The 12954-nt window shown below is 41.8% G+C and overlaps 1 protein-coding gene across 2 annotated transcripts in view; it reads right to left on the bottom strand.

Moving 5' to 3' along the window:
* Positions 1-9639, bottom strand: part of baiap3 (BAI1 associated protein 3) — a 76116-nt gene extending 66477 nt beyond the window's left edge. The window contains exon 1 of one of the 2 annotated variants that reach the window (XM_088612662.1): positions 9276-9639. The gene's annotated coding sequence lies outside the window, so the exon portion shown is untranslated. The remainder of the gene's footprint in view (positions 1-9275) is intronic. The other variant, XM_088612663.1, reaches the window with a different exon arrangement.
* Positions 9640-12954: the final 3315 nt, after the last annotated feature.

Here is a 12954-nt window from a genome sequence, read left to right as displayed (position 1 = left end):
CCCTTGCTTGGTAAAACAGTTGAATAGGGTCTGGCAGACTTTGTGCGGGAGAGGAAATTAATTTGAGTTCTTGCTGTTTAGAATGCAACAGGAGACCATCCACAGGTTTGGTGCTGCAAATAGTTTGGAGAAATTTCCATTTTCCACAATACAATTTGGGAAGTAAATTGTCTTGGGGCGACAGCATGCATTGTGTTAGATTAAAGATGTGTCCTTGTTGTTGTTCACAACATCACGTTGCAGCTCTCTCAGAAGAATGGGTTTTAAACATTCACTTGAAGTAGCAGCTCTCCCTATCTGGCACCAGCGCATGCTGATTAGATGCAGTGTTTTCGAAATGCAAACTCTGCAACCCCCCCACCCCAAAGCCTGATCACAAAACGTTCGAGTGTCTTTGAAAGTTATTTTCATCCTGTACAGTTCAAACCAGGCAGGAACAAGAGACCACTAGCTGGAGATGATACAGGTTACAATGTAAAAAAAAACTCTGTTGTAGTCCAGCCCTGCAATAACTCTGACCTTCAGCCCAGACGCAAACATAACCAATCAAATCAGTACTCCAGGAAAACACAATAACAAAAGAGGTTCCGCTTGCAGAAGAGCTCTCATGTAACAGAAATTAACATTATGTTTCATTACAGCCTCATCCTTATTGATTAGAAACATGTTTTGCCAGATGAGACCGCTCTATCGAATAGTGTTTGAAGGATGAGAGGGGGGGTCCGATCTCTGCCAGCAGGTACATCTTCTATTTAATTTCCTCTTTCTAATTTCTACAGCTGACCTTTGTGTATGAGATGCGGAGACCAGAGAGAAACAAACTCTTAGACATCCCTGTGGAGGAGGAGTAACTCGACAATTGAAAAATGATTCTATTCTTTCGGCACAAAACAGGAAATCCTTGAACTTGCCCTGCTTTTTACTTAAAGGGAATCTGTCTGCCTGGCATCTGAAGCAACCTTTCTTGGTGGAAGCAAAGCAATAGCTCTGAAGGCAAACTCACTTTAACTGATGGGAAAGGAGACACATGACAGAACAGAAGACACATTCTACTTCCAGAATAAGCTGTACAAGTTTGGTGCACAAGAGACATGCTTGTCAATTGACAAGACTTTGTTAGCTTTAACCAGCCATGATGTTCAGACCTATGCAGGAGACATTAAGAATGATCCACTAATAAAGCCCAAAGATTGGTCAGCTCATCCACCAGACACTTCCAATTGTAAAAGCACGAAACTTGGGCCTCAGAATGCTCCCATTTGTCTCTGAAAGCAACTGTTAATGTTGAATAGAACGCAGGTCTGCAAAAGAGAGAATACATTACTTTTTATTTTCGCACTTCAAAAAAGCTGTTAAGCGAAAAGAAAAGCGAGGTTCACAGCACATTCATGTAAATGCTTGTCACGTCAGGAAGAGGCATCCTGCCTGAATTCGGCTGTGCAAAATCTCTGGGGTGTTTTAGACACGTGCAGCTTCGGCAAAGTGAACTGAATATGAAAGAGATAGTCTCTGAAATCTCATTCGACTCAAACATTTGAGATGAGAGTAATTAGTCGGCTGTTTCTGGGCACGTCGCTGTGTAAAAGCCTTCAATCCTCATACTCACACAACAGTAGAGACAAGACATCCTGCAAAGGAGTTGTTAATCCATCCTGCTGATCAGGGCTTATATAAAAAAAAACAGACTCTCACATCAGAGATACAATCGTCACAGCAGACACACACTGGGCTGTTGCATGAGTCACTAAAAGTGGCTTTAATACTAATCATTGTAATTATTGTAATTATTTATCATTTATTCAGTTCGTTCCATTCAGTCAGTTATTATTTAGATTGTGCATTATGCTGGGATTAAAATGGAAAACTGTAAAAGACTGAGCAAAGATCTTCACCTGGGGCTTCTTCAAAACTAAAACTTTGAGATTGAGCTGTGATGGTTGTCGTTACAATATAACAGCTGGAATTGGTGTTTGTCTAGGCAATATGACAGAGAGAAAAAAGTCTCATGCACAGCGATAACTGCATCACAAGCTGCTAGGTGATTCTACGAACACTTTAGAAAATCACATTCATGAAGCATCAGAGGCATGAAACAACCATGGTCTAGCAAAGAGAAATCATAGGAAACAGCCGTGAAAGTGTAAGAGCTGATCTCCTGGGCAAGTTACACTATGTTTCATTTTCCTATTGTCCTAATATTGATCTGACTTTCCTTTCAGTGCTTGTATTGGTTTGCCTGGCCTGGTGTTGCTATAACTACAGCAGAGAAACTGCAAGAAAGAATCTTAAGGTACATTCTGGCATGTGCTTGGTTTAAAAGGGAATGTGACAGACAATCTGTGTACTCCAGAGCATACTCACTAATTAAGAGATTGATTGATTGATTTCAAATATTCACTGCTGATCAATATGTGAAATGAGCTTAATGCAATGATCAAGATATGGATATTTTGTCAGAGCTAGAAGTTCATTAACCAATTAGCACGGCACATGTGTTGCTTCCCCCAGTTTTAAATATAATTCTGTCTCTGAGCCCCTTAATTTCAAGCTTTTCTTAAGAAAATCTGCAGTATTTTTGGCCTCCTGTGTAGCGATTCAACAGCTGTTTTACTCAATCAATCATTGAGCAGACCTTTACAGGAACACAATCTTTAATGAGAGAAGACGAAACGAATAAAAAATACACAGAGCACAAACACTGGCTGACTAGCACCTAATAAGAAAGAAAATCTTTATAAAGGAAACTGCAGAGACCCCGTATGCACACTATGCCCCAGAAAAGAGCAGATTTTGGAATTTGGAATGAAGAATTTTAGAAGAAGTAATAAGGAAAAACAAATTCCATGTTTAAAAAAAGAATGAAAGCATTTTAGTCACAAATCATTGGGATGTTAAAAATTCTTCACTAAACACTCTATATTAAGAATAGCTGGATACTCTTTAAGCTTAAGTGCTCTTCTCCTAATCTCCCTATAGTAGTAATAATAATAAATAATAACAAATTAGCAGATGCTTTTATCTCAAGTGACTTGCAGAGACCAAAGGTTCAACTATGCAGGAATAACAGTTGCTGCAGAGTCACTTAAATTAGTCACTGGGTCTGCGTCTTAGCCGAAGAGCAGAGCACAAGGAGCTTAAGTAACTAGCTGAGGGTGACACACTGTGAGTCAGTGGCAGAGACGGGATTTAAACTAGAAACTTCTGGGTAAAAAGTATCTTTACCTTAAGGATCTGGAATGCACAGCGTGCTCATCTCAAATCCTCTGGGAATTGCTTCCAGCACGGAACATAATGCAATACGCAAAGATTCACCAGCCTGTCTTTCCCTTGGTAATGAACAGGAAGTTGACCGAGTTAACAGCTTTTATTTTAAGACCATCAATATCTGTATCAAGTCAAGTGTGTGGGAGCCTCGGACACTACCCAATTATTGGACATGGACAGGTCATGAAATATTGATTCCACTTCATCAAGATCACTTCAGCTGAAAAGGTTCAGCACTGACAAGCTAGGGTGGGTTTTATTCAGGTACACATGGCATGCCATTTGGCCCAGTAAATTCAGTTTGTTTCCATTTGATGAAATGCCTAAATTAAAGCCCATCAGAGATACTCCATTGCCTATTTGGTCACTTTATTTATTGGTCATCATCAAAGCCTCACAGGATCTCCAGTTAGTTTAAACCAGCAGTGCTCTTGCACTAAGTAATTCATTTATTGATTGAAAGCTTTTATCCACAAGTAAAATTTTGCTGGTCCCTGACAAGTGCATCTGACTGCTGCCTAACATAACTCCCAACATTCACATGCAATACAGTTTCTGCACTGTATTCCTATTCAGCTCTGGGTAGAGCCGATATTTCTGCAGATGACCAGTTTCTGCCAGTTCCCTCCTCTTAAGGACACTCCAGCCCTACTTTGTTTACCTCAGATTTCCTGCACCTGCCTCCTCTTCCAGTCTCCCCTTTAAAAGCCGGATGCTCCCATTATTCCAGGCTCAGCTTTGGAAGATCGATGCCCAGAAGCCCGCCTTTGTTTGTTTCACTCCCTTCCAGATTCTACTGTCTGCACAGGGTCCTGAAAAACGCTTCCTGACACTTGGTATATATTGAATCTAATGATTTTGTTCATGCTGAAGCCTCTGATTCTTGATCCTGTGCTTTTTGCACAGTGCTTTGGGATATCTTCAATGTGAAAGACACTCTATAATGCAAGATTCACTATAACAGTATGTGGATCATGGATTAATCATTTATGATCCACCTGTTCCAACGTGGCAACAATCTATTTATTTTTTGTTTTCTGCATCCATTTTCGGCTTTCCGAGAGCAGTTGACGTGACTGTGCTTCCCAGGGTGGTGGAAAAGAACTGTGCCAAAATACAGCATCTAGACAACTGGAACATGGATTTTACTAACTAATAAGAAAAGCATTAAGGCACAGCGTGGCAGAGTTTATTGCTCCCATCACTTTCCTCCACTTCAATTAAAAAGGAATTGTTAAATATGATTGCAGGCACAAAACAGGGCTTGAAAATAGAAAATGACTTTCAGTACTGAATCACAAAAAATGTCTTATTTGTTCCGATATTACCTTTAGAACGTCCTCACAAGTACAGAATAGCTTCATAAATAGGAGAAAAAAGTATTAGGAATCTGAATTTTAATATCCGCAGGAACTTTATTAAATTTGACTTTAGATTTGTATTTTGAGATGCAGCCTTGCCCTTGATTGTGAGGTAACCATGGAAACCCCTCACTAAACCTAAAAGAGTCCCCTTGAAAGGCTACAGTTGCATCTTTGACACTTAATGAGCAGTTTTAAAACGCTGCCGAAAACATATTGATGCTTGTTTTTCCTGTTCTCCTTTATTCGTTTCAGCAGGAACACAACACAGGCTGTCATTTACTATCTTTCCTGACCTACTGTAATACACTCTCTCAATGCCACTGGAACAATGTCACTGTCTGCTCCAACTCAAAATGGCTCCTGAAGCTGCATTCTGAAGCTTGGAAGTGCAGAGTGAAGTGCACCTGCTCCAGAAGGCTACAGGTGTGACACTGATATACAGCAGTGGTTCCCAGTCCTGGTCCTGTTGACCCACACACTTGTTGGTATGCATTCCATCCCACCTCAGTTAGATAATTGAAGCCTTAACTGATCTAAGAAGTTGCTTCATTGGAATTTGTGCATTATGTTTCTTGTTATAAGTGTGAGATTTTATTTCACTTACAAAATACAACACTCCGACATGGGCTATAAAAATAATAACAATAATAAAGGATTTGATTGTGTAACTGAGGGCTCGACTGGAAATCACAGATGTGTGGGTTATGGTGTCCAGGACTGGGATCCAGTGATGGCCATCTCCAGATGTATCATTTGTTTGATTTATTTAACTCTGTTCTCTTTAAGATCTCTTCATGTAACGTCTGTACCTATTGTTGTCTTTGACAGAGCATTTCAGTTCTCTTATAACGCTGCAGTTGTTCTTTGTGGCATATTCCTTTTTTTGATTCTGCAGGGTTTGGGTGTCTTAGAAGAAGGCAGCTTTAAAAACCAGCCAGTTCCAAAAGGTAACACTAGATCAGGGATTCAAGCACAGACATAGAAGCAACGTCTGACGTCTTTGGAAAGAGAGGTTCTGTAAGTAAAGAGATTTGATATTTAAAAGACATTCCATCCACCGTTTTCAGTATCGCCGTGGGAATTGTCATACATTTCACATGCAAATACACAGGCAGATTACATGTGGTACTGCCAAGGCAGCCAGAGAAGATGGAGTCACGCTGGGCAGGCTAACAAAAGAACCTCAAAACCAGCATGAGAAGAGGGATCCTGAGTGGCTCAACCAGCAAAGAGCACTGGCTGAGCACTATGGTCCAGATCTTAGTAGTTCACACTTAGGCATTAGAAGAGTGTGACTGGGATCCCTAAGTGCTTGTAGTTCGGCACTGCTGGAGTTTCTCGGTCATGAATTTCCCAGAATGGCCCACACTTTCCTTACTTTAGAACAGTGACTATAATGCTCTGCAAGGAGCCTGTGAGCTAGAACTGTCATCATCAGTATTGAGCTGCATCTGGTGGTACTTCCCCTGTAGGCATTATGGGATAGTCATTGGTTCCAAATCACATGTTGTAAAATTGAAACAATAAGCTCTCTCCTAAAAAATAACACTTCATGAGGAATAACTTTACTCAATAAAAATCCCAGAATGTTTTCTCAGGAATCTGGTGTGAGAGGCATTGGCTTAACCCGATTGGCCAGGTCGGTGGCCCTCAGCCAATCAGGTTACACCAATGTTTCTTACATTCCTCGATGAAGCCAGGCCACCCAGGCACAGAGAGCATTTAACCAAGGAGCACCTGCACGGGTGGAGGTGAGGTAGAGGAGGGAGGGAGAAAGACTCATTGGTATTTATAGTTTTTTTTCCAGGAAGTGACATCATGGGGAATGACAAGTACAAGGTAGCAGAGGTGAGGGAGACCTTGGCTGCTGTCATCCCTCCCAAACATTTGTTAAAAACCCCATAGAAAACAAATACCAGCTGAGGATCACTGTGAACCATTTAAAAAAGATAAGACATCATGTAACATCATGGAAAACGGTACCAACCAGCCCAATACTCTTAAAAAGGTGTTGTTAAGACTTACAGTTTGTGCATTTAAAGGCCATGAGTCACAAAGACATTTTTGATATGCCTGCTACAGAAGTAAACCTTGCTTCTTCAAACTCTGCAGGTTTACTACAGTATTTCTTTGTTAGTTCAATCTGCAGTAACACTTCAGCACCATTTGCTTTGATATAATTACAGTGTGTTACTTGAGAGTGTGAAATACCATGAGCCAAGATTATCGTAGATTTCTGTAATGTGCATATGGTCATGGAAATATTAACTGTGACTGCGTAGGTTTAATTTTAGCTCTTTACAAGAGTCGCTTTCACCCCTGTTCCTGGAGTACCCCTTTCTACTCTGATTTTGGTTTTAATTGCTGAGGCTAATTGATCCCTTTAATTGAACTTATTGCTTGATCAGACCTTCTCCACCTGATTCCTCATTCCATTTTTTAATTCAGAAATATTCTGCTGTGGGAATGCTATTGAAAGAAATTCAGCAAATGGAGCACCATCCATTGGATCCTCAATGTATATTATATTTATACAATAAATATGATTATAATGTAAGTGTTAATGTTAAATGTAATTATTCTTCTGTGCAAAGTGCTCAAAGGAGGTAGCCAATTACTCATACAGCACACAGGTGGAAATAACACTGTATCAAACACTCTCCCCCCAAAAATAAATCTGTATTCACCATAGATCTAAGTCTAGATATCTCACAGACCTGAATGAAAGCAGCTGTGAAACCCGGAAAACATTTTATGGTTGAGACCAATAAATAACTCCATTCAAGCTCTTGTCAACAGATAAAAAGGGTCTTAACAGCCATCTACAGATCATTTAGCCTAATGGGCAAAAGAACTCAGTTGAAATGAAAACCAGACGACACAGGGTCACTCCAGGAGCAGGGCTGATAGCCACTGGTCAACAAGACGTACAGTGATGCACCCTACAGAAACAAGCATCCAGCTCTCAAAGCCATGTGTGTGCCCAATGTAGATACAAGCCACTGTTACACCAACATCCAAGCTTGCCTTTTCAGAAACCATAATGAGCACTGCAGACGTACAGTATTTGAGTTGAGATAAGTACAGTATCTGCAGCCGGGCTTCTCAGAATCTGGACAGGGGAGTCGTGGTTATTGGGACCAGCAGGATCCCTCGAGGACAGCCCACAGAACTAAAAGTCCATGTTGTATGGACAGTGAAAGCTGGGGAACTGTTTTACCAGATAAATCTTTGAACAGATGACCACCACCTTGGATTGGGAATCCATCCTTGTTGAGACAGAAGTTAAATCAACAGCTGTGATGGTCAGTTGGCCTAAACCAAAGCCATCACAACATGCTGTAAAAGAGAGAGCATTGGAGCACTGCTATGATCTTGCTAGTCTTTGGGCGGGAAGCCTCTTGAGCGCTTAAGGGTTTTGCTTCGCTGATCCCTGTGAAAGTATCCAACTCCAGGAGCACCCTCATGGGTTTTGTTCAAGGAATTGATTACAGTGGGACTGTCCAGAGTTGAGTGTTCACACTGCCAGATTACAAAGTGTAATCAAAATCTGGACTTTTCAGCTCCTTCCAGCATAAGTCTTCGAAAAAGTCAGCTGTTTAATTAGATAAAGAAACGGACTGTAATGTCCAGTATTTTACCGCCCCTGATATACAGTAGATGAAGCGATCTGCTTCAGTTCAGACTTGGCTCCGCCGAGAATTAATCCATTTAACCAGCGGCGCTAATGGTTCCAGGGCAAATTTTGTTGATCATAATTAACTAAATCTATTTACTTTAATCTGTGTACATGTGTGGCTAAGTTTTGTCTGTTGACATCCTATCTCGGTGCCTCCTGCCTGGGTCTCGCTGAGAAATGCCAAAGCGCTTGTAAGAGAGCGGTGTATTTTGGCAACAGAGCGTAATAACAATTAGCTTTTTATCATTATTTGAAAAAGCACCCCATCGGACCGTGTGCCACTGTTTTCATATCAAATAATAAAAACTGTATTGACAAAACACAAATAAGACCGCGGAGAAATCGTACAATAAGTTGCCTTAATGGAACTACATTCCTTTATCACTTTAAAAACACCTTTCAGTGAAGGTCCGTGTTACTCCGTACAGCATAAATGTCATGGCATCACCCCAATCATTGCGAGCCGATTTTATGTGCTTCTCATCGGAGAAAATACGTGTTCTGGAAAACAACATGTCAAGAAAGCGCAAGCTTAAAATAAAAATTTCGTTTAATTGAAGTATTGGCACACATTTGTAAAAATCAAAGTAGCCTTCACTTCCGAGAATACTTCAGAAGAGTGAGTGTTATGTACGTCAACGCTCCAGAAATGCTACCTACAGTAGCTAGAAACTGAATTAATAAATTCAACGGGAAGGTTTCATACCGCCTTGGCAACATATCCTTTAATAACTAGTCTCCGAATTCGTACCGCATAATCAACAAACTTCACGCAATTAAAATAGTTCTTCGACGTTCCTGCTGAAAAATGCCTCGCATGTTCAATTTAGAGAACAGTTCTTGTAAAGTAATGTGAGAACAGCAGGAAATAATGATGATGATGATGATGATGATGATGATGATAATAATAAAGCATGCATTCGGACACGCACCTAATAAAGTTGCTAAATTAGAAAAAACAGCCTCACCTGTTAAACGCAGATCATTCAATCCGCAAAGATGCGAGTTTTATCAGTGCGTCTTTTCGGTGCTAGAAAACAGTGATGTAGGCGGTTTTGTCTCGCCAAGTTCCGACACGGGAACACGTTTGTTTGCTGAAAGATTGATCCTCTATTTTTCAGCGACTTCTTTCTCTCTTTCACGCGTGTTGTCCCCGGCACTTGCCAAATTTGGTCAGAGGAAGTGCGCTGCGGGGGGCACCTTGTCTGAAACGGTGACAGGAATATCAGGAATATCGAGACACCTTCCCAGAGACGTTCTTCTTCGCTTCTTCCTGCCTCCTCGAGCTACCTGTAGAGATTCTCCGAGTTCTGCACAAACATGGAGAATCTTTTCCACGTTCCTTAAGACGCCCGTATCACATTACCTCAACCCCACCTTTGTAAGAGTTTATAAACTGGAAAAAGCATCACTTATGTGTTTCTTTCCTAATGAGTCAGCTTAATTAACACCTTCAATGTTAAAACAAGAACGTAGCGTAATTAATTTGCGATTCTTTTTCATCTAAGAACTGTTACGATCTGGTTACGCATATGCACACTGTTACCTCAATTAAGATCTCAATTAGGTAACAAAGAGCTCTTCTGAAATAAATACAAGGAGACTCAGGATTAGTCTGCAAGCAATTTTAAACGACCCGTTTATAAAGTGAGTGATAATGACAAAAAGAGACAGTGAATTAGTTTTCTTCAGAAAAATGAGCACAGTTGTGACAAGCAAAAGTGACTTCTTAGACCACAGTAACAACATCTTCAGGACCGCAGCAACAGCATCAGAACCATGAAGAACAGCAACAGGAGAACCACAGCAACAGGATCACAATCACAACAACAGCATCAGGACCGCAGAAACAGCATCAGAATCACAACAACAGCATCAGAACAACGAAGAACAGCGACAGGAGAACCACAGCAACAGCATCACGACCACAGCAACAGCATCAGAACAACGAAGAACAGCAACAGGAGAACCACAGAAACAGCATTAGGACCACAGCAACAGCATCACGATCACAACAACAGCATCAGGACCAAAGCAACAACATCAGGACCACAGCAACAGCATCAGGACTACAGCAACTGCATCACGATCATAACAAAAGCATCAGAACAATGAAGAACAGCAACAGGATAACCACAGAAACAGCATCAGGACCACAGCAACAGCATCAGAACCAAAGCAACAGCATCAGAACCACAACAACAGCATTGGGACCACAAAGAACAGCAACAGGAGAACCACAGCAACAGCATCACGATCACAACAACAGCATCAAGACCACAGCAACAGCATCAGAACCACGGCAACAGCATCAGAACCATGAAAAACAGCAACAGCATCAGGACCACAGCAACAGCATCAGAACTACACCAACAGCATTAGGACCACAGCAACAGCATCAGGACCACAACCACAGTATCAGAACCATGAAGAACAGCAACAGGAGAACCACAGCAACAGCATCAGAACATTGAAGAACAGCAACAGGAGAACCACAGAAACAGCATCAGGACCACAGCAACAGCATCACGATCACAACAACAGCATCAGAACCACAGCAACAGCATCAGGACCACAACAACAGACTCAGAACCACAGCAACAGCATCAGGACTACAGCAACAGCATCACGATCATAACAAAAGCATCAGAACCACGAAGAACAGCAACAGCATCAGGACCACAGCAACAGCATCAGAACCACGAAGAACAGCAACAGGAGAACCACAGCAACAGCATCAGAACATTGAAGAACAGCAACAGGAGAACCACAGAAACAGCAATAGAACCACAGCAACAGCATCAGGACCACGAAGAACAGCAACAGGAGAACCCCAGCAACAGCATCACGACCACAGCAACAGCATCAGAACAACGAAGAACAGAAACAGGAGAACCACAGAAACAGCATTAGGACCACAGCAACAGCATCACGATCACAACAACAGCATCAGGACCAAAGCAACAACATCAGAACCACAGCAACAGCAACAGCATCAGAACCACAGCAACAGCATCATGACCACAACAACAGCATCAGAACCACGAAGAACAGCAACAGTATCACGACCACAGCAAAAGCATCAGAACAACAAAGAACAGCGACAGGAGAACCACAGAAACAGCATTAGGACCACAGCAACGGCATCACGATCACAACAACAGCATCAGGACCAAAGCAACAGCATCAGAACCACAGCAACAGCATCCGGACCACAGCAACAGCATCATGATCATAACAACAGCATCAGAACCACAGCAACAGCATCAGGACCACAGCAACAGCATTAGGAGCACATCAACAGCATCAGAACAACAAAGAACAGCAACAGGAGAACCACAGCAACAGCATCATGATCACAACAACAGCATCAGGACCAAAGCAACAGCATCAGAACGACGAAAAACAGCAACAGCATCAGGACCACAGCAACAGCATCAGAACCAAAGCAACAGCATCCGGACCACAGCAACAGCATTAGGGCCACATCAACAGCATCAGAACCATGAAGAACAGCAACAGGAGAACCACAGCAACAGCATCATGATCACAACAACAGCATTAGGACCAAAGCAACAGCATCAGGACCACAGCAACAGCATCAGGACCACAGCAACAGCATTCGAACCACAACAACAGCATCAGAACCACGAAGAACAGCAACAGGAGAACCACAGAAACAGCATTAGGACCACAGCAACAGCATCACAATCACAGTAACAGCATCAGAACCACGAAAAACAGCAACAGCATCAGGACCACAGCAACAGCATCAGGACCAAAGCAACAGCATCAGAACAACGAAGAATAGCAACAGGAGAACCACAACAGGAGAACCACAGAAACAGCATTAGGACCACAGCAACAGCATCACGATCACAACAACAGTATCAGGACCACAGCAACAGCATCAGAACCACAAAGAACAGCAACAGCATCAGGACCACAGCAACAGCATCACGATCATAACAACAGCATCAAGACCACAGCAACAGCATCAGGACCACAGTAACAGCATCAGAACCACGAAAAACAGCAACAGCATCAGGACCACAGCAACAGCATCAGGACCACAACAACAGCATCAGAACCACAACAACAGCATCAGAACCACAAAGAACAGCAACAGGAGAACCACAGCAACAGCATCACGACAACAGCACCAGCATCAGAACAACGAAGAGCGGCAACAGGAGAGCCACAGCAACAGCATCAGGACCAAAGCAACAGCATCAGATCCACAACAACAGCATTATGACCAACTACAGGAGGATCATAACAACAACAGGAGGCAGGCCCTAGATGTTTGGGGTCCCTAGGCAGGATTTTGGAAAGGGACCTAGATCTAGATCACAATTTGGACATACAGTACTATTATCAGCTCCCCCCCCAAACATTATTTTTCTATTTAGAATGATTAAATAAATGAATTAGATAACTAAAAAACTTTTATTAACCAGCTTTGAAAAATACATATTAAATAACGTACATACAAAAACAAGAAGCACACGTTTGTCAAAGATAGAATATTTTAACTTTGAAAGTATTTACCAGGTGCAACTACATGATTTTAATTTTAAACCATTACAACATAGTTTGCAACATAATTAAAAGGTCACTTGTGCTGTTTCATTCAATGTAAGATGT

The sequence above is a fragment of the Lepisosteus platostomus genome, chromosome 19 (assembly GCF_059453375.1).
Source record: "Lepisosteus platostomus isolate fLepPlt1 chromosome 19, fLepPlt1.hap1, whole genome shotgun sequence".
Lineage (NCBI taxonomy): Eukaryota > Metazoa > Chordata > Actinopteri > Semionotiformes > Lepisosteidae > Lepisosteus > Lepisosteus platostomus.
The sequence above is the reverse complement of the archived record's forward strand: the minus strand, read 5'-3'. Positions and strand labels throughout refer to the sequence as shown.